The 22133-nt window shown below is 40.4% G+C and overlaps 1 long non-coding RNA gene across 1 annotated transcript in view; it reads right to left on the bottom strand.

Annotated features, from left to right (window-relative positions):
- Nucleotides 1-1435: 1435 nt before the first annotated feature.
- LOC140493366 (uncharacterized) overlaps nt 1436-22133 on the bottom strand; it is a 51407-nt gene continuing 30709 nt past the window's right edge. Inside the window, exon 3 of the long non-coding RNA XR_011963651.1 lies at nt 1436-2092. This is a non-coding gene — a long non-coding RNA (uncharacterized lncRNA). The remainder of the gene's footprint in view (nt 2093-22133) is intronic.

The following is a 22133-nucleotide window of genomic DNA, read 5'->3' as shown; positions in this document are numbered from 1 at the left end:
ATGGAAGCGCAATGCAGGAGCAGGAGACATGGTGAAATATCCCCAGTGAGTGAGTAGGAAGCATAGAGTATAGGAAGAGTGAGTAGTTTGGGAGGGGGAAGTGGGTAAGAGTTGTTGAGTAGGCATGATCTATGCAATTGTGAGAACTGTAGTCCATGAACCTGACTAAGACACATGTGAAGAGTCAGAGTTGAGCAAGTGTGAGATACCAGAGAGAAGATAGTGACATTTAAACTTGTGGAGTACAGAAGATCATTGTCTTTCTTCCTGTTCGTTGTCCCACTTCACCTGGGACACAGCATTGACTCACATTAAAATTTGTCACCAGGCTGCCTGGGATTATTGGTGTAGTCTATTGTGCCAGTGAGAATGCAAAAGGACTGACCTCATCTCTACCACCTCCAGTTCTTGTTCTTGAAGCAAGCAGCAAGCTTTATTTTCTGTACTGTATCTTTAATAATAATAGTGGAGCATCACTATGTGAAGAGCAGTGCCTGGGCTTGAAACATCTGAAGTGGTTTACTAATGTGCCCTAAATATGGCTCAAATGGTTTGAAAGCCAGAGGTCCTGGTTGTGTGAACATTCACGTCTCTTCAGTCACATGGATTCCAAAGAAGGGTGCCAAAGGGCATGGTTAATGAGGTTAAACGGAGAAGATTCAGTGAGAAAAGTCACGTTGAGCCATGGCAGACTGGGCAACATAATTCTTACACAAATGCTTTAATTCAAAATGGAAATACTCATCCCTATGATGTTCACTTCTTCCACATTGATGCTATTAAGAAACACACTTCAAGATTTTTTGGAATGACTAAGATCAGACAAATTCAGTCCTAAAATATTGCATTGCTTACATTTATCTTCACGTTTAATATAGTTTTCAAATTATTCACTTTATATTTACATTATTTGATATTGTTCTGTAAATGGTGATGCAGGTGGACATAGTAAGCTCAGTAGGTCACATCTCACTAAAATGTTCCCTTTTCATAGACAAGACTGGCAGAGTACTAATGACTGAGAGTAGTTAGTCATGTAGATAACATATTATGTAATTAATTATGCTTCAATTTGTCATTAATTATCGTAATGTCTACCCTTTGAGAATTTGCATCAAGAGTAAAAAAGGAATGCTAACACAGCAAGCTTTTTGACTCTGCTAGCTGTGCAGAATGAACTTTATGTCTCAAATAGGCTTGATAACCACTCAGTTGTATCAAATGCTGGCAGTACTGCACTGTAAGAATCAAACGAGGAGGTCCATTCAACTATATCTTAGGCATCGAATCAGGACTTAGCAAAACCTATTCAAGATTCAGAGATGCTGGTGTTGGACTGGGGTGTACAAAGTTAAAAATCACACAACACTCGGTTATAGTCCAGCAGGTTTATTTGGAAGCACTAGTTTTCGGAGTGCTGCTCCTTCATCAGGTGTTTGTGGAGTATAAGATTGTAAGACACAGAATTTATAGCAAAGGTTTACAATGCGATGTAACTGAAACTATATATTGAAAAAGATCTGGATTGTTGTTAATCTGTCATCTTTTAGAATGACCATGTTGCTTTCAGTTCTTCCATATGTAAATCGCAGAACTTTTTTTAAAAGTTACATTCTCAAGTGAACTTTAACAATTGGTGTCATGCCACCATTGGGGCACAGACAGTCTCATACAGGGCAGCTCACACCTTAAATGCATTATCTGGGCCAACATGACACCAATTGTTATGTCACAAAGTCAATACTGATTTGACAGCAACACTGCTGTTTTGTAACTCATTGCTCCAACCAATACTCTTGTAACCTCACACAACTGAATACTCAAGAGAAAGCCCCCAATAGCAATACCTGAAGGAATCATAAACTACTCAGAAGTTAGCTGTTAGTTGATTGCTTCTGGCTGTTGGCATGACTTTTGAATGGTGCCTTCCACTCAATTTAGAGTGTGATGTGACAAGTGCTGAAGGAATTTTGTCCAGCCTTTCAGGGTTCTGCACAAAGTAATTACTGTCAACCATGGATGTGCTTGTAGATCTTCTGGTTGTAATAGAATATTACTGACAGAATGACTGGAGATGACACAGAACAGGGTACTGGAAGAGAGAAGAAATGAGAAATGAACAAAACTGGAAGCAGAGCAGAAAGATTGTTACTTGCATAATGATTGGGTAATTATTTGCATTCGAGGTGTATTCTTTGATTCATAGCTCACCCATGTTCATATTTATTATTTCAGATTATTATTTTAAAAAAAGATTATCCAATTTAACTAAGTAACTAAACGTCTGACAGTTCCTTAAAAGAGAATTGTTACTCAACCCAAATCCTTAAAGGAACATCAAAGAAGTTAAAATTAAATGTGAAAAGTGATGCAGTCTGGTGCCTACTGGTCACAGAGGACCTTAAGAGTTCCAACAGATATCACATGTTCACATTTCAGGGCCACCAAGACACAGACATGATCATAGAAGTGAGGCTAGCAGTCACATCCAAAGATTCCCACCACAGCTCACTGTCTGGATCTGTTAATGGGCCTACCTTGGCATGCCCAGGGACAGACCCATCAGGAGGCCTCCAATATTTCTGCTGCACCCATCCCCCGCTCCACTATACAATAAAAAATTGTGAGCATGATGCTGAAGCGCAGCCAAACATTAAGGAGCAGCCCCTTCAAATAATGTAACTTAACACAAAATGTGAAACAAATCTGTAAAGTCAATAAAAAGGCAAACATTATGGGAATCCATGAACCATAATTTTTTATTGCATGGGACAGTTGCATTTTACATGACTTGTGCTGAAGGGAAGGAAGGAAACAAGATGTGCATGTTTGCATTATCTGTGGCTTTTAAGTCAGAACAGACTGTGGAATGAGAAGGCTGTGACATGTGAGAAGCAAGATTAGGTATAAGGATGCCATTATCCGGAATGGCTACAGCCCCATTGCTGCACCTAAATAGCCATCATCTCTTCGAGGGAATTCAGGAAATGGGGGCATGTCACCCTGCAAATGTCTGTTGCCTCCTTGTCCTACAAGAGCTGGGTAAGTGTATCAAATAACAAATAAATGTTCAAGCATCTTCAAAGCCACTCTGAATACAGTGGGAATAATTGCCAACTATTTGACAGCTGAAACTCAGCTAAGGTTGCAATTCTGCAGATGGACGTGAACTGAAAAATGGTTTCATTTTTATTTTGTTGACTATATTTATTTATTCAAACATTGACTATCCTGTTTACGTGGTGCCATTCCATGCTTCAGTCATTTTCTGGGCTGGATTTATTCAAAGGTCCCACGATTGAAGCCACATTGAAGTGAGAGAATTGTGTCTTTGACAACTGTGCCACCTAGTGCTTGCTGTAATTGCTGCACAGTTTGTCTGTTCAATGATTGATAGATTGACTTTGCGCTTAGTGATGTGAACAATGCCAGTGCTTTCACCCATTAACACAATCATTGTACCCCCAGTCCTTCTAATTGCTGTACAACTAATAGATAATTGCATGTAATTGCTTGGAAATAAGTTGTCGCTTCATAGTTTCTGCTTTGATTGTCAAATAACAATACCATTGTAGAATAGCACACTGTGAATTGCATACTTTAAGGCAAGTACAGAAAATACATAAATAAAGAATAAAGGATAATATGTGTATTTATAATATATATGTATAGCCTGACTGATCACAGGAAGTGTTCCATTATAATTCGTAATATTCAAGCAGGATGAGGTGACACATGTGCTATGAATTGGAATGATATATAACCTCAAGAGAGCTTCATTACCATGCCCCAACACAATGGGCATAATGATCAATAATGAGATAGATAAACTTGTGGTTTTGTGAATGACACACCCTGTTGTGAAGTCGGTCAGGTGGACATAAAATTGTAATGTCGATGGACAGAGATGCTGGCATTGAAGGTAGGTTGATAATACAATGTTGATTTATTGAAGCAAAAATGTCTAAATCTTGACTAGTTTTAGAAAATTAAAATAAGAAAAAAAGACATAATTCTTTTTTCTATTAAAAATTAACATGGTATAAAGATGATAACCTTTTCAACACTCATATGGAGAAGAATGACAATCTTATTATTGACTAGGATATTTTCCACCATGATAATTCCCAAAAGAATGTATGTAGTTGTTGATTTGGAGGTGCTGGTCTTGGACTGGGCTGTACGAAGTTAAAAATCACTCAACACCAGGGGATAGTCCAACAGTTTTATTTGGAAGCACTAACCTTGGGAGCACTGCTCCTTCTAGGAGAAAGTGAGGACTGCAGATGCTGGAGATCAGAGCTGAAAATGTGTTGCTGGAAAAGCGCAGCAGGTCAGGCAGCATCCAAGGAGCAGGAGAATCGACGTTTTGGGCATGAGCCTGAAGAAGGGCTCATGCCCGAAACGTCGATTCTCCTGCTCCTTGGATGCTGCCTGACCTGCTGCGCTTTTCCAGCAACACATTTTCAGCACTGTCCCTTCATCAGGTCTAGTTATACACAACATAACATCCACCTTAAATTCTGATAAAAAGTAGTATGTGCAAAACACATCATTATAATAGGTACATGAAATTGTTTTAAACAATATACCAGCTTGGATTTGTCAAAAGCATTTATGGAGAGAAACAATAGAAGTACATTAAAACAAAAAATGTAATGGGTTTTTATGCCTGTGATACTCAATATCTTCACAGCATATTCTTTTTCATTCAGAAATATTATAGCTATGAAGAGTGACACCATTACTCCTAGCCAGAATAATAATGATTCGATAATTCCCAGTAAACATGCCTGGAGGCCACAAGTAACTGGAATTGATTTAAAGTGTAAAATTTGTATATACAGGAAACCGTCCTCCATCTATTGTGTTCTGCAGGAGAAATTATCCCAGTTTTACCAGGAGATGTTGCTGGAGTTTCTGTCATAAGATCAGTTTATTACAATATATGAATACTGATTTCAAGTAGATTCTGTAGACTGTTTGCTGCAGTCCTATGGTTAACCAGGCTGTTCAGTAAATAAATTACAGGTTAGGATGGCATGAAGTATTAATTTGTCTCTTATTAGTATTAGCAATGGACATAGTGAAACCAATTGACTTTTATTTGATCTTATTTCTCCAATATAATTGCTTATTTGGTAAGATACTGGTGTGGCATTTTCTTTTGTCCATTGATTCTAGATTTTAACACTGTTCTTCTCCCTGCATGTCCAAAACAATTATGCCACATAACAGCCCATCAGTGTTCACGTCAAACTATGAATATCTTCGACATAGTTTCCTGTGGTGGATGCCAATCTTATTGTCATCTGTCAACTAAGCCCAAGAATTTACCAATAGAAATGACTAAATAAAGATTGAGATAGGTTAAGGAAAAGAAAATGTCTACCAACGTCCAAGAGTTGTATCCAATTGTCAGTTTGAATCAAAGTAAACCAGCATGACCTGTATAAAAACTGGTTGACTGGTTAACAAGATTAGATCACATGGAATACAGGGAGAACTAGCCATGTGGATACAGGGCTGGCTCAAAGGTAGGAGACAAAGGGTGGTAGTGTGGATGGTTGCTTTTCAGACAGGAGGCCTGTGACCAGTGGTGTGCCACAAGGATCAGTGCTGGGTCCACTGATTGTTTTTGTCATTTATATAAATGATTTAGATGTGAACATAGGAGCTTTGGTTCGTAAGGTTGCAGATGACACCAAAATTGGAGGTGTATGGACAACCAAGAATGTTACCTCAGAGTACAATGGGACCTTGATCAGATGAGCCAATGTGCTGAGGAGTGGCAGATGGAGTTTAATTTAGGTAAATGTGAGATGCTGTACTTTGGAAAGGCAAGTCTGAGCAGGACTTAAACACTTAATAAGAAGGTCCTGGGGAGTGTTGCTGAACAAAGAGACCTTGGAGTGCAGGTTCATAGTTCCTTGAAAGTAGAGTCACAAGTAGACAGGATAGTGAAGAAGGTATTTGGCTTACTTGCCTTTATTGATCAGGGCATTGAGTATAGGATTTGGGAAGTCATGTTGCAGCTGGACAGGACATTGGTTAGGCCACTTTTGGAATATTGGGTACAATTCAGGTCTCCTTTCTATAAGAAGCATGATGTGAAACTTGAAAGGGCTCACAAAATATTTACAAGGATGTTGCCAGAGTTGGAGTATTTGAGCTATAGGGAGAGGGGGAGTAGACCGGGGATAATTTCCCTGCAGCATCGGAGGCTAAGGGGGGGGATCGTACTCAAGTTTATAAAATTATGAGGATCAAAGATAGAGTGAGCATTTTGCACCTTGTTAAACCTGCTATTCTATGACATGACTGATATTGATCAATTTCAATGAATGAATAAGTACTCCAATTGGTAATGATTTCACCTCATTATTTTGAACAGATCATTTTTCACAGGTAGAGGAGTCCAAAACTAGAGGGCAGAGGTTTAAGGTGAGAGGATAAAGATTTAAAAGGGATCTAAGGGGCATTGTTTTCATGCAGAGGGTGGTGCATGTATGGAATAAGCTGCCAGAAGAAGTGGTGGAGGCTGGTACAATTACAATATTTAAAAGGCATCTGGATAGATATATGAATAGGAAAGGTTTTGAGGGATATTGGCCAAATGCTGGCAAATGGGACGAGATTGATTTAGGATATCTGATCGGCACGGTTGAGTTGGACCGAAGGGTTTGTTTTCATGCTGTACAACGTTATGACTCTGTGCTTCTAAAACTGTAAGTTATCATCATGCCTATCTTAGCAATATCTTGGGTATTGTATTTTCCAGGAAGTCTATTAACTTATGAAAAATCAACATTTTATTTTGCTGAGGGGAAGACATTTGACCATTTATTATTGAAAGTGGAAGCCATTTGAAAACAATCTTGGGAAGCAAAATTTTATATTTGCATTAACAGCTGTGGTTGACAGACAGCAGGAGATTTTGAAATTACAGCTCTCCTTCAATATAATGTTACTCTTGGGAGCAAAGGGAAAACAAGTGTTGTATAGGAGGAGACATTGTCTATGTCACCGAATTAGCATTACCTGTACTGCTGTTTCCCTAACGCATCATAATCAGCTATGATCTCAAGCAGTCAGACACACTGCCAAACAGCAGATTCAAAATGTAAAATGATCTGTTCAAAATAATGAGGTGAAATCATTACCAATTGGAGTACTTATTCATTCATTGAAATTGATCAATAGCAGTCATGTCATAGAATAGCAGGTTTAACAAGGTGCAAAATGTTCTGTTCAATCTAATTCAACCAAGTCATTAACAAATGTAACACTTATTTATCCACTGAAATTAATCAATTGCAGACCCTTGATTAAAATCTAGACTTAGGAACATTTAAAATTCTATCGAAGTACTTTAGATGTTCAAATTATAAAATAACACTTTTGGTAACTTTAAAAATTGAAATATAGTGGAAATGCAGAACCCAGTATAACTTCATAACCATCATCAAATCTCAGTCATAGAGTACAATACACTATAAATTTGAGAACCAAGCAAAGACAACATTGCATTTGAAATAGTGCAGTAAAAGAGTATGTTTCTATCAACAGAGTTTTTCATCAATATAGCAATCTAACATTTACAGAGCATAAACAGAACAGCAAAATGATAGGGGTGCCTTTTCTTTTATTCTATGTACATCATCTTGCATCACAAAATAATTCCGCAGATCTAATTTTAAATATTACATTTTACCAAACGACATGTTCCTTCAAATATAGTTTGTGATACTTTATAGCTGTTATACTTTAAACATGTATACTTGCAATCTGGAGGAATATCTCAACTACAGTAGCTATTTTCTGTGTGCAGCCAAATTTTCCGTCAATCTTACAAAGCTTATCTGTAAAAGTGGAGGCAAAACCATATTGAATATTCTAACATGTTAAAAGTACGGGTGCAATTAACTGCATGTTCAATATTTCATCTGTTGCTTTAGGTAAAATGTCTTAAGTTAGTGACAAGAGGGAGCAATACAATTTGCTTCAGCATCTTTGAGGTAGCACTGGAGAGAAAAAAAACATTGCCAGTTGATAGCTAATGATGTTTGCTCGAAATTGAGCACATGTATTTAAGGATAGACAGGATTGGGCATAACTGAGATGCCTGATGGCCACATAGCTGTTATACATCAAATAAGATTGGTTGGTTGCTATCCTGAAGTCCAACCCTGCAATTGCACAAGGCCTTCAAGGGTAAAGGGAAAATCTGAGGGATGGATTCATGAAAGGAAACAATAATAAAGCAAATAGAATATATTTTGTTCAATACAGGTTATGGATCAGAATTTGAGAGTAGTTTCATTAAAACTTTTCACTGAGTCTTAATATAATGGTTAGTATAAATTGAACAACAATGCAATGAAATGACCAATAAAAAATGTAAAAAAGGTGACTGCATATTACTGTGATCCTAAAGTGTTCTCACATATGATGTAATACAGTCTCAGTAAAGAAAGTAAATATAAACATTCATGCCAGGCATTTGTAGAAAGAGACAGTAACTACTGAGTTAACTAGACCCTATCATTCATACAACTATGCCACTCTATTTTTTCCAAGGTAAGGTTCACAGATAAGGATGACGGCTCAGCAATTATAGCATATGACCTTAACTCAATCTCTCATTCAGTTGACTGTGATTCTAGCCCCCTGTGGAAACTATATCTAATTTTTCACAACATAGCTGCCAGTCAGAACACATTTTGATTGAGCTTCCACCCATATCTAGAAACCTTGTCATGGAAGACAGTCCTGGGCACAACTCCAACTCACTCCAAGCTTGGAGGGCTTGGAATTGTGCCCAGCACTGGTTTGCACAGTCTATGATCATACTTTAGAAAGACAGGATGGTGATTTTTTTTCTTTCCCCCGGATGGATACACATGTGTCAATGAATGATGACTCACACCAAGCAAAAAGCACAGATGGCAAAGCTATTATGTGATAGGTTGCAATAAGCACCAAACAAAATTTGTAATCCTTGACAACTATAATTGGACCATATCTGGTTTAAATTGACCTTTTCTAAAAAAAACTGTGTTACATATGTTCTCTAAGATAACCCCTTCCCCAAACAATCCCTACACCCCACCCCGGCTACAACTCATCCCTCCACCTAAAATATGACATCTACCAAGCCTGTAAGCAGCTGCTACATGTGGCTGGAGCCATGACAAAAGTAATTTTAAACAACGTAATTAGTATCTGTTACACCCCATAGTTCAAGAAGCTGAGGAAATATAATTGAGAAAAGGTTAATTGTTCCTCCCATAGCCTATCTCCAATTTGATTTATCATGGACAATAGTCAATTATTTCATCTACCGAATGAGGTGACTACCTATAGGTAACATTTCCAAGATGCATCTCTTGGAAATTGTTGTGCTTAAAGTTGATTATAGAGTCATACAGATGTACAGCATGGAAGCAGACCCTTTGGTCCAACCTGTCCACGCCGATCAGATATCCCAACCCAATCTTGTCCCAAATGCCAGCACCCGGCCCATATCCCTCCAAAACCCTTCCTATTTATAAACCCATCCAAATGCCTCTTAAATGTTGCAATTATACCAACCTCCACCACTTCCCCTGGCCGTTCATTCCATACATCTACCATCCTCTGCGTGAAAAAGTTGTCCCTTAGGTCTCTTTTATATCTTTCCCCTCTCATCCTAAACTTATGCCCTCTAGACTCCCCCACCCCAGGGAAAAGACTTTGTCTACTTATCCTATCCATGCCCCTCATAATTTTGTAAACCTCAATAAGGTCACCCCTCAGCCTCCGATGCTCCAGGGAAAACAGTCCGAGCCTTTTCAGCCTCTCCCTATAGCTCATATCCTCCAACCCTGGTAACATCCTTGTAAATCTTGTCTGAATCCTTTCAAGTTTCACAACATCTTTCCACTAGGAAGGAGACTAGAATTGCACGCAATATTCCAACAGTGGCCTAACCAATGTCCTGTACAGCCGCAACATGACCTCCTAACTCCTGTACTCAAAATTTTGACCAATAAAGGAAAGCATACCAAACACCTTCTTCACTATCCTATCTACCTGCGACTCTACTTTCAAGAAGCTATGAATCTGCACTCCAAGATCTCTTTGTTCAGCAACACTCCCTAGGACCTTACCATTAAGTGTATAAGTCCTGCTAAGATTTGCTTTCCCAAAATGCAGCACCTCACATTTATTTGAATTAAACTCCATCTGCCACTTCTCAGCCCATTGGCCCATCTGGTCCAGATCCTGTTGTAATCTGAGGTAGCCCTCTTCGTTCTCCACTACACCTCCAATTTTGGTGTCATCTGCAAACTTACTAACTGTATCTCATATGCCCGCATCCAAATCATTTATAAAAATGACAAAAAGTAAAGGGCCCAGCACCGATCCTTGTGGCACTCCACTGGTCACAGGCCTCCAGTCTGAAAAACAACCCTCCGCCACCACCCTCGGTCTTCTACCTTTGAGCCAGTTCTGTATCCAAATGGCTAGTTCTCCCTTTATTCCATGAGATCTAACTTTGCTAATCAGTCTCCAATGGGGAACCTTGTCGAATGCCTTACTGAAATCCATATAGATCACATCTACTGCTCTGCCCTCATCAATCTTCTTTGTTACTTCTTCAAAAACTCAATCAAGTTTGTGAGACATGATTTCCCACGCACAAAGCCATTGTGACTATCCCAAATCAGTCCTTGCCTTTCCAATTACATGTACATCCTGTCCCTCAGGATTCCCTCCAACAACTTGCCCACTACTGAGGTCAGTCTCACCAGTCTATAGTTCCCTGGCTTGTCTTTACCGCCTTTCTTAAATAGTGGCACCATGTTTGCCAACCTCCAGTCTTCCGGCACCTCACCTGTGACTATTGATGAAACAAATATCTCAGCAAGAGGCCCAGCAATCACTTCTCTAGCTTCCCACAGAGTTCTCAGGTATTCCTGATCAGGTCCTGGGGATTTATCTGTCTTTAGCCAATTCAAGACATCCAGCACTTACTCCTCTGTAATCTGAACATTTTGCAAGATGTCACCATCTATTTCCCTTCAGTCTATATCTTCCATATTCTTTTCCACAGTAAATACTGATGCAAAATATTCAATTAGTATCTCCCCCATTTTCTGTGGCTTCACACAAAGGCCGCCTTGCTGATCTTTGAGGGGCCATATTCTCTCCCGAGTTACGCTTTTGTCCTTAATGTATTTGTAAAAACCCTTTGGATTCTCCTTAATTCTATTTGCCAAAGCTATCACATGTCCCCTTTTTGCCCTCCTGATTTCCCTCTTAAGTATACTCCTACTGCCTTTATACTCTTCTAAGGATTCACTTGATCTATCCTGTCTATACCTGACATATGCTTCCTTCTTTTTCTTAACCAAATCCACAATTTCTTTAGTCATCCAGCATTCCCTATACCTACCAGCCTTCCCTTTCACCCTGACAGGAATATACTTTCTCTGGATTCTTGTTATCTCATTTCTGAAGGTTTCCCGTTTTCCAGCCGTCCCTTTACCTCCAATCAGCTTTCGAAAGTTCTTGTCTAATACCGTCAAAATTGGCCTTTCTCCAATTTAGAACTTCAACTTTTAGATCTGGTCTATCCTTTTCCATCACGATTTTAAAACGAATAGAATTATGGTTGCTGGCCCCAAAGTGCTCCCCCACTGACACCTCAGTCACCTGCCCTGCCTTATTTCCCAAGAATAGGTCAAGTTTTGCACCTTCTCTAGCAGGTACATCCACATACTGAATCTGAAAATTTTCTTGTACACAGTTAACAAATTCCTCTCCATCTAAACCCTCAACACTATGGCAGTCCCAGTCTTTGTTTAGAAAGTTAAAATTCCCTACCATAACCAACCTATTATTCTTACAGATCACTGAGATCTCCTTACAAATCTGTTTCTCAATTTCCCTCTGACTATTAGGGGGTCTATAATACAATCCCAATAAGGTGATCATCCCTTTCTTATTTCTCAGCTCCACCCAAATAACTCCTCTGGATGTATTTCTGGAAATATCCTCTGTTAGCACAGCTGTAATGCTATCCCTTATCAAAAATGCCACTCCCCTTCCTCTCTTGCCTCCCTTTCTATCCTTCCTGTAGCATTTGTATCCTGGAACATTAAGCTGCCAGTCCTGCCCAGCCCTGAGCCATGTTTCTGTAATTGCTGTGATATCCCAGTCCCATGTTCCTAACCATGCTCTGAGTTCATCTGCCTTCCCTGTTAGGCCCCTTGCATTGAAATAAATGCAGTTTAATTTATTAGTCCTACCTTGTCCCTGCCTGCCCTGACTGTTTGATTCACTTCTGTTCTCAACTGTACCAGTCTCAGATTGATCTCTTTCCTCACTATCTCCCTGGGTCCCACCCACTCACCTTACTAGTTTAAATCCTCCCAAGCAGTTCCACCAAATTTCCCTGCCAGTATATTAGTCCCCTTCCAATTTAGGTGCAATCTGTCCTTCTTGTACAGGTCACTTCTACCCCAAAAGAGATTCCAATGATCCAAAAATGTGAATCCTTCTCCCATACACCAGCTCCTCAGCCATGCATTCATCTGCTCTATCCTCCTATTCCTGCCCTCGCTAGCTCATAGCACTGGGAGTAATCCAGATATTACTACCCTTGAGGACCTCCTTTTTAAATTTCTGCCTAACTCTCTGTAATCTCCCTTCAGAATCTCAACCTTTTCCCTTCCTATATCATTGGTTCCAATGTGGACAATGACCTCTTGATGGCCCCTCTCCCCCATAAGAACATTCTGCACCCTCTCTGAGACATCCTTGATCCTGGCACCAGGGAAACAACACATCATTTTGCTTTTTCTCTGCTGGCTACAGAAATGTCTGTCTGTACCTCTGACTACAGAATCCCCTAACACAATTGATCTCTTGGAAACTGATGTACCCCTCGTTGCATTAGAGCCAGTCTCAATACCAGAAACCTGGCTGTTTGTGCTGCGTTGCCCTGAGAATCCATCACCTCTTTCATTTTCCAAAACAGCATACTTGTTTGAAATGGGTATATCCACAAAAGACTCCTGACCTAGGTGCCGACCTCTCTCACCCTTCCTGGAGTTAACCCATCTATGTGACTGTGTCTGAGACTTTCCCCACTTCCTATAACTGCCATCCATCACATACTGTTGCTGTTGCAAATTCCTCATTGCTTCTATCTGTCTCTCCAACCGATCCACTCGATCTGATAAGATTCGCATCCAACAGCATTTATGGAAGATATAATCCGTAGTAACCCTTAAACTCTCTTTAATCTCCCACATCTGACAAGAAGTACATATCACTGCAAACGCCATTTTTGCTCCTTCACAATCTACAGACCGAGAAAGTAACACTGTCTTATTCCTCTACAAAACACTGCCCCAGGTTAAATTAAGAGCTATGGCTTATATTTTAAGTTTAATCAAGAGACTTATCTCCAAAAACATATAATCAAGAAAGAACCCACTATACTCACTAATACAGCCTTTCTCTTGGACAGACTTAAAACAACAATTAACTTATCTGATTCTGTGTTGTGAACTTCGCCCAAACTGGATCCTCCAAGATTAGAAATTCACTGTTTTGTTAATTTTCCCAAATGCACTCCGATGTCCAGCGAAACATGAATTCCAAAACAGCAAAGGCAGTAACTGTGCAGGTGTTTTTTCTCTCTCTCTCCTGCACTGTCCTCACCATGTGCTTCCTTTGTCTACTCTTCTCCCTTTTAAAACTGCTGTTGTTTTGACTGTTTTTTTCCCAAAGTTCCAAAACAATGCAACAGCATATAAAACAGTAATTGCTGCTCCTGGAATTCGAGGAAATCACCTCCAACATCTAAAATACCTCAAAAAAAAGGAGCAGCTCTTACAGCCAGAAATTTTTCCTGTCCTCCATCTTGGTTTACCCAGAATTGTGGAAACCTACAGTATCAATCATCATTATCCATACTGTTTAATTCTGATGAGAGCATGGGCCAAATTTTATCAAGAATCAACTCAGTGTCAATTTCAGGGAATTTCCTAGTGGGTTTCTCTCCATGAGCTTGAGCAAGCTGTGTCACACAATTCTCCATGTTCACGTTGTGAAGTATGCATCCTCTCTCCATTCTTAAACTATTTTGAGTGAAATGCTTGTTGATGCTGAAACCTTCCAGCATTCATACTGCAGGCGCCCTATTTAAACCTGAGGTACGCACAATGTCAAACAATTCCAACCTGTTCTAATGTAGTCACCCAGATCAGTGCATTTCCCAAGGTCCAGACAAATGTACGGTAACACCAGAATAAGGTTAATTACCTGCTGTGCTCCACAAGGATATGTGTCACCATCTTTTATCTGCAATCTCACATTCACTCTAACTCTACCATTGCTCTCATCTCCCTTCAAGGTTCATGTCCACCACTTTCATGATTTCCCTCACTGGCTCTCATCCACATCATGCTCCAAATTATTAACCCTTCGTACACTTGTACTTCCTAGTAACTCACTTAAGACACCTCAGCACCCTGTTTGACTGAAGAAGGCCAAGTCCCCTCAACCGATCATAGTCTCCATTGACAGTTCATCTCTGCCAACCATGGCAAGGTCCCTGACTTTCTGTCTGCACTAAAAGGCAAGGAACAAATGCTGTGAGAATCCAATTTGGTGCAAAATGAGTGAGCACCAAGACAGCAAGCTAAGAACCTTAGGTGCACCTTGTTCCTTTGCATGAGATGGGTACCTGTCCCAGTATACAAAGTGGCCTGGTAGCAGCATCACAATGAAAGCTCGAAACTGTGATATTTTACTAAATGTGCCATGATGATGCGGTGAGGCTGATGTTTTGCTGATGCCAACCTCTGGGGACAGAAGATGTAGGCAGTTGCTGCACAAGTAGTGTGCCCTGAGATGTTGGGGGAATGCTGGCTATGAACACCCACAGTCGAGAGTGCATTGCTGGGAAAGCACAGCAAGTCAGGCAGCATCCAAGGAGAAGGAAAATCGACATTTCCGGCATAGGCCCTTCATCAGGAATTCTGATGAATTCAGGTTCCTGATGAACGGCTTATGCCTGAAATGTCAATTCTCCTGCTCTTCAAATCCTGCCTGACCTGCTGTGCTTTCCCAGCAACACCCTATCGACTCTGATCTCCAGCATCTGCAGTCTTCACTTTCTCCTATGAACACCCACAGAAGGAGTCAGTGAGTTACAGCTGCCAGATATTTGCTCAGACTGTGATGTTGAAAATTATCACTGTGCATGAAAACCAGCCTCTCATCATACTTAATGTCAAGAATCTTATGTTTCTATCCTCACAATGTTTTACCGACTGACTAGCCATTCCCAAGGGGCTGGGAAGATTCTGCCTCATGATTTCTGTAAAATGTTTAATACTCCCTTCTTTTTACGATACATTCTTTTACTCATTCCTTAGGGTGGCACAGTGGCTGAGTGGTTAGCACTGCTGCCTCACAGAGCCAGGAACCCAGGTTCAATTTCTGCCTCAGGAGACTGTCTGTGTGGAGTTTGCACATTCTCCCCATTGTACTGAAAAAAGAGAACAAAAAGAATTCCTGTTTGCTGAAAGGTTTGTTCTCTGTACCCCTTGAGGAGAGAAACATTTATCCAATCCTTATTATTTTACTGGAGAGGATGTACATTTTCTGGAATGTTTCCGAAAAATTGCAGTAACAAAGCAATTGGCCAGATTGTTATTATAGTTGATTGAAAAGGTGTTTACGTTTGCCATGGAATTACCAAACTTTATTTCCTAAACTCCAGCATCAGCTGGAAAGCTGCAATCCAGAAAGTCAGACATTCTCTTACTTGGTTATCCTACATATTTATCAAATATTTTCCAGCAACTAGCCCTGGGCGACAGTCTGTGTGGGGTTTGCACGTTCTCCCCGTGTCTGCAGGTGTTTCCTCTGGGTTCTCGGGTTTCCTCCCACCATCCAAAGATGGGCAGCTTAGGTGGATTGACCATGCTGAATTGCTCATAGTGTTCAGGGATATACAGGGTGGGTGGGTTAGCTGAGGGAAATGCAGAGTCACAGGGATAGGGTCAGAGTAGGCAAGTCTGGGTAACATGATCTTCAGAGAGTCGGTGTGGACCTGATGGTCTAAATGGCCTGCTTCCACACTGTAGGGATTCTTTGACTATGACAACACGCGCCATAGAAGTAGAGGAATTCTATACAGTTCTTTCAACCTGATCTATCATGCAGTTTGATGATAGGTGATCTTTGGCTCCACTTTCCTACCCATTCTTGAAATCCCTTTATGTCCTGAGGCATCAGACATCTGTCTATCTAGGCCTTATGTTCAATCAATGATGCCACATCTGCAAACCTATGGGATAGAAAATTCCAAATATTTACAATCCTTTAAATTAAGACATTTCTTCTCAGTCCTAAATGATTCTGAAACTGTGCTCCTTTTTCCAGAGCAAGAGTTAACAATATTCTCCCTTCACAACTCATTTTCCTCCTTATTGAAGCTACAGCATGTTCCAGCTCAAAGTGCAAGAGAATCTTCTGAAAATGTTCAATTTTAGGAAATCATCTCCCGGTAATGACTTCAAAATCTTGAATATGTCAATGAGATAACCCTCATTCTTCGAGACGCCAGAGAATGTAGACCTGATTTACTCAGCCTCTCATCATAAAATAAGTCTCACTTTGGTTCACTTTCTTGGACTCTTCATGTGGATGCACTGGTTACAAAAGCCCAACAACGTCTCTTCTTCCTCAGGCAGCTGAGAAAATTTGGCATGACGACAAATACCCTTGCCAAATTTTATAGATGCGCCATCGAGAACATTCTCTCTGGATGTATCTCTTCCTAGTATGGCAACTGTACCATTCGAGATCAGAGACGTTTACAGAGAGTGGTGAACTTGGCCCGGACAATCACAGAAGCCAACTTCCCATCTATAGAATCCATCTACCAGGCTCACTGTCAAGGAAAGGCTGCTAGCATTCTCAAAGATCCATCCCACCTTGGCAATGTTTTCCTGCTACCTCTACCATTGGGGAGAAGGTACAGAAGCCTCAACACATGCACCAGCTGGTTTCGAAACAGTTTCTACCCTACTGTTGTTAGAATACTGAATGGACTCACAAACTCTTAACATTCGCCTGTAACTGTGTTTTTGTTTTTGCCGCTGTTTACCTATTATTTACTTATCTATGCTACTTAACTCTGTGATCTGTCGGTATTGCTCACAAGACAGAATTTGTCACTGTGCCTTGGTACACATCGCAGTAAATTCAATTCAATTCAATTCATGATTTGGACTGGGGTGTAGAAAGTTAAAAATCACACAAAACCAGGTTATAGTCCAACAGGTTCACTTGAGAATGTAACTTTTAAAAAAAGTTTTGCAATTTACATATGTAAGAACTGAAACCAACATGGTCATTCTAAAAGATGGGAGATTTAACAAACAATCCAGGTCTTTTTCAATATATAATTTCAGTTACATCACACTGTAAACTTTTGCTATAAATTCTGTGTTTCACCATCTTATTCTCCACAACCACCTAATGAAGGAGCAGCACTCTGAAAGCTAGTGCTTCCAAATAAACCTGTTGGACTATAACCTGGTGTTGTGTGATTTTTATCAATTCAATTCAATTCTCACCAAAGCACCATACAATTTTAACAAGGAATTTTTATTTTTACATTCCAATCCTCTTGGAATAAAAGTCAACATGTCAATTGCTCTCCTACTTGCTTGCTGTATCTACATGCCAATGTTTTGTGTTCCTTGTACAGGTACATCGAAGATTCTCTGAACATCGACCTTTACAAGTTTCACACCTTTTAAAAAATGACCAAGATGAATAACCTCACACAGCTCCATGTATTAATACATTTTCTACTCTACTCATTCATTTTACCTGTTGATGTCTCTTTGCCAGGCTCTATGTGTCCTCCTCATTGCTTGCTTTTCCACAATTTTGTATCATCAGGAAACTCAGATTTATTAGTCTCTGTCTCTCCTTTTCAGTCATGAATTGTGAATAGCTGACACCCTAGTATCGATCCTTGCAGTGCTCCACTAGTTACAGGCTGCCAACTTGAAAATGCCCCATTTGTCACACGAGATTGCTTTTTGCCTGATAAACAATCCTGTAGCCATGTTAATATGCCATCACCAAATCCATAAGCCCTAGTCTTGTGTATTAATATTTTGTGTTGTACATATATAATGCCTTTTCAATAGCAAATGTTTACTAGTTCTCCTTTATTTACCTTCCTAGTAACATTCTCTTAAAAGATTAATAAATTTATTACACAGGTTTTCCCTTCCATAAAACAATGCTGACTTTGTCTAATCATACTCTAAATGATTTTTAAAATATTTCCTTAATATAGATTCCAACACTTTCTTGATAAAGATATCATACTAACAGTAGTGCTTTTTTTTGCTCTTTCATTTCTTGAACTGTGACCTTACATTTGCTAACTTCCAATCTGTTGGGACATTCTAGACCGAGTGAATAGATAGTGAATCCACTATCTTTGTAGCTATCTGTTTTAGATTCCTATGATACAGGCTTTGAACGATTTTAATCACTTTAGTTTGAGCAGTCTCAAAATTATTTTCTGTTTCAGGTATATTAGTTGTGCCTTCTACTGTGAAAACAGGCATGAAATAGGTGTTCAATGTTGTTCCCATTTCCTCATTTCCTATGATAATTTAATCAATCTCTGTTTTGAATGGGTTAATGCTTACTTTGGCTTCTCTTTTCCTTTTGAAATACAGTCCTTGTAAAAACTTTTATAATCCGGTTTTATGTTCCTGGCTAATTTATGCTTAAATTCCATTCTTTTACCTTTTTAATATCTCTTTGTTCGTCCTTTGCTGCTTTTTTAAAAAATGCTATTATTCTTTAAAACATTGTAAGCCTTTTCTCTTACGTGATACAATGCTTTTAACCTCCTTAGTAAATTACAGCCATAATATTTCTGCTTAGCCTTCATTTTTCAATTGAATTTGTTTTTGTTGAACATTTTAATTGATTTTTAAAAATATTTTCATTTATTTGCTGCAACACTATTTAGTCTACTTATTCAATCATCCTTAGCAAGCTCTATCCATTTATTCAAGTAATGGCTGTTTTAAGTTTAAGATTATCGTGTTTCAATTTAATGTAGAATTAAGTTAAATTATTATTACTGTGGATCTTTTCCTTTGACATTGCTGATCAACCTACTTTATTGCACAATACTGAATCTGCAATAATTACATATCTAGACTTTCCTCTCCACAGCATGTTGCTTCAAAGATGTGGAACTGTTTCAAAAGCATTTCATAAACTCATCTTCCAGACCACTTTTGCCAATTTGACTAGTCTAAACTGTACAAAGGTTAAAGTGTCCCACAATTATGACGTTAGCTTTGTTACAAGTTCCAATAATTCCATGTATCATGCTCTGCGTAATGGTGTAGGGTGTCCATAAACTATACCCATCAACATTTTCTAACTCTTGTTATTCCTAGTTTAATCCATCTTTATTTTCTTCCTGATTTGCTAAGCAAAATTCTTTCTTTTTTGTGTAACATCAATTTTTATCAGACCTATCCTTCCACATTTTCCATTCTGCCTGCTTTACTATTGACCAGAAACTGGACTAGACTCATCATAAACTGTACAAATACAGCTTTAAAAGAGCAAGTCAGAAGTTATGAATCCTACGGGGGAGTAACTCACCTGCTGACTTCACAAAGCTTGTCACCATTTATAATTTTCAAGTCAGGAATGTAATGAAACATTCTCCACTTTCCCTTGATGAGTCCAAGACAAAGTGGCCTGCTTAATTAGCACAACATTCACTTACTCAACTATCAAGAAGCAATAGCAGCAGTTTGCACTATCTACAACATGCACTGCAAAGGTCCTTAAACAACACCTTCCAAATTCATGACCACTTCTATCTAAAAGAATAAGGGCAGAAGATACGTTGTGACCCCACCAACTCAAGCTCCCATTCCAAACCACTCAGCATCCAGACTTGAAATATATCACTGAACTTTCAGGACCTCTCAGTCAAACTCCTGGAAATTCATCTCGAATGGCATTATAGGTATACCTGGAGCACATGGACTGCAGCAGTTCAAAAAGGCAAACCGCTACCACCTTTATAAGAATAACTAGTGATGATTAATAAATGCTAGTCCAGCTAGCAATGCCCATATCCTAAGCATGAATAGAAAAATATTATATGAATGACTATTAATTGCCCTCTGAAATGGTCTTTCAATTCATTCAATTAAGGGCAATTGAGATGGACATTCATTATGGTCTTGGATTCTGGATTGGAGTGGTGCTGGAAAAGCACAGCAGCTCAGGCAGCATCCGAGGAACAGTTAAATTGACGTTTCAGGCAAAAGCCCTTCATCAGGAATACAGGCAGAGTGCCTGAAGGGTGGAGAGATAAATGAGAGGAGGGTGGGGGTGGGGAGAAAGTAGCATAGAGTACAATAGGTGAGTGGGGATGAGGGATGAAGGTGATAGGTCAGAGAGGAGGGTGGAATGGATAGGTGGAAAAGAAGATAGGCAGGTAGGACAAGTCATGGGAACAGTGCTGAGCTGGAAATTTGGAACTGAGGTGGGGTGGGGGAAGGGGAAATGAGGAAACTGTTGAAGTCCAAACTGACCTCTATACCACTGAAGCCAGACGCCAACTCAAGGACAACTCCTCTTACTGCCCCCTCGACCATAACCCCAATCCCCATCACCAAACCATCATCTCCCAGACCATACAGAACCTCATCACCTCAGGAGATCTCCCACCCACAGCTTCCAACCTCATAATCCGGGAACCCTGCACTGCCCGATTCTACCTCCTTCTCAAGATCCACAAGCCTGACCACCCTGGCCGACGCATTGTCTCAGCATGCTTCTGCCCCACTGAACTCATCTCCACCTACCTCGACACTGTCCTATCCCCCCTAGTCCAGGAACTCCCCACATATGTTCAAGATACCACCCATGCCCTCCACCTCCTCCAAGACCTCCATTTCCATGGTCCCCAATGCCTCGTCTTCATCAAGGATATCTAGTCCCTCTACACCTCCATCCGCCATGACCATGGCCTCCAAGCCCTCCATTTCTTCCTCTCCCGATGTCCCCTTCCACCGACACTCTAATTTGTTTGGCCGAACTCGTCCTCACCCTTAACAATTTCTCCTTCGAATCCTCCCACTTCCTCCAGACCAAAGGCATAGCCATGGGCACTCGTATGGACCCCAGCTAGGCCTGTCTCTTTGTTGGCTATGTAGAACAGTCCATCTTCCATAGTTACACTGGCACCACTCCCCACCTCTTCCTCCGCTACATTGATAACTGCATTGCCGCCACCTCCTGCTCCTGCGAGGAGGTTGAGCAATTCATCAACTTCACCAACACATTCCACCCCGACCTTAAATTTACCCGGACCATCTCTGATACCTCCCTCCCCTTCCTGGACCTCTCCATCTCCATTAATGACGACCGACTTGACACCGACATTTTTTACAAACCCACCGAATCCCACACCTACCTGGATTACACCTCTTCCCACCCTACCTCCTGTAAAAATGCCATCCCGTATTCCCATTTCCTCTGCCTCCACTATATCTGCTCCCAGGAAGACCAGCTCCACCACAGAACACACCAAATGGCCTCCTTCTTTCGAGACCGCAATTTCCCTCCACACGTGGTTAAAGATGCCCTCCAATGCATCTCAACTACATCCCGCACCTCTGCCCTCAGACCCCACCCCTCCAACCGTAACAAGGACAGAACACCCCTGGTGCTCACCTTCCACTCTACCAACCTTTACATAAACCAAATCATCCACCGACATTTCCGCCACCTCCAAATGGACCCCACCACCAGAGACATATTTCCCTCAAAGTTTGGGAGAAGATTGGTAGCTCGGGTGCTCGTTGTTGTGGTTCTGTTCGCCGAGCTGGGAATTTGTCTTGCAAACGTTTCGTCCCCTGTCTAGGTGACATTCTCAGTGCTTGGGAGACTCCTGTGAAGCGCTTCTGTGATCTTTCCTACGGCATTTGTAGTGGCCTGTCTCTGCCGCTTCTGGTTGTCAGTTCGAGCTGTCCGCTGTAGTAGCCGATACA

This window comes from Chiloscyllium punctatum, chromosome 22 (assembly GCF_047496795.1).
Source record: "Chiloscyllium punctatum isolate Juve2018m chromosome 22, sChiPun1.3, whole genome shotgun sequence".
NCBI classification, from domain to species: Eukaryota; Metazoa; Chordata; class Chondrichthyes; order Orectolobiformes; family Hemiscylliidae; genus Chiloscyllium; species Chiloscyllium punctatum.
The sequence above is the reverse complement of the archived record's forward strand: the minus strand, read 5'-3'. Positions and strand labels throughout refer to the sequence as shown.